This window comes from Triticum aestivum, chromosome 2D (assembly GCF_018294505.1).
Source record: "Triticum aestivum cultivar Chinese Spring chromosome 2D, IWGSC CS RefSeq v2.1, whole genome shotgun sequence".
Lineage (NCBI taxonomy): Eukaryota > Viridiplantae > Streptophyta > Magnoliopsida > Poales > Poaceae > Triticum > Triticum aestivum.
The window spans coordinates 155,407,485-155,407,879 of NC_057799.1; positions in this window are offsets into that span (position 1 = coordinate 155,407,485).

The following is a 395-nucleotide window of genomic DNA, read 5'->3' on the forward strand; positions in this document are numbered from 1 at the left end:
CGTGGAGTTATTTGGACACATCTCCACAAACAACACGTTGACTACATATTTGTAACGCTGTCTACCAGAACCATGTTGAATACCTAGACAGGATCCCAAGCGCAAATATACAGTTGCTGGTAAAACCTTAAGCACTGGCCTATTTTCCTTTTTTTGGTTATAAACTGTGTGTTTTTGGTCCCGATAACTGGAACTATTCTGTTAACAAGTGCTTGCAGAATCCTTGCAAAATAAAAAAAACAAGTGCTTGCAGAAAATCACCTTCTCTTTAGCATAGCACCCCGTGGTTTCGATAACCTAGGGTCATCTCTAGGGAAAAGGAAACTACTTTATATCTCAGAACATTAGTCCCTTCGAATTGCTTCAAATCACCAAAGAAATCACGAAATCCCGGG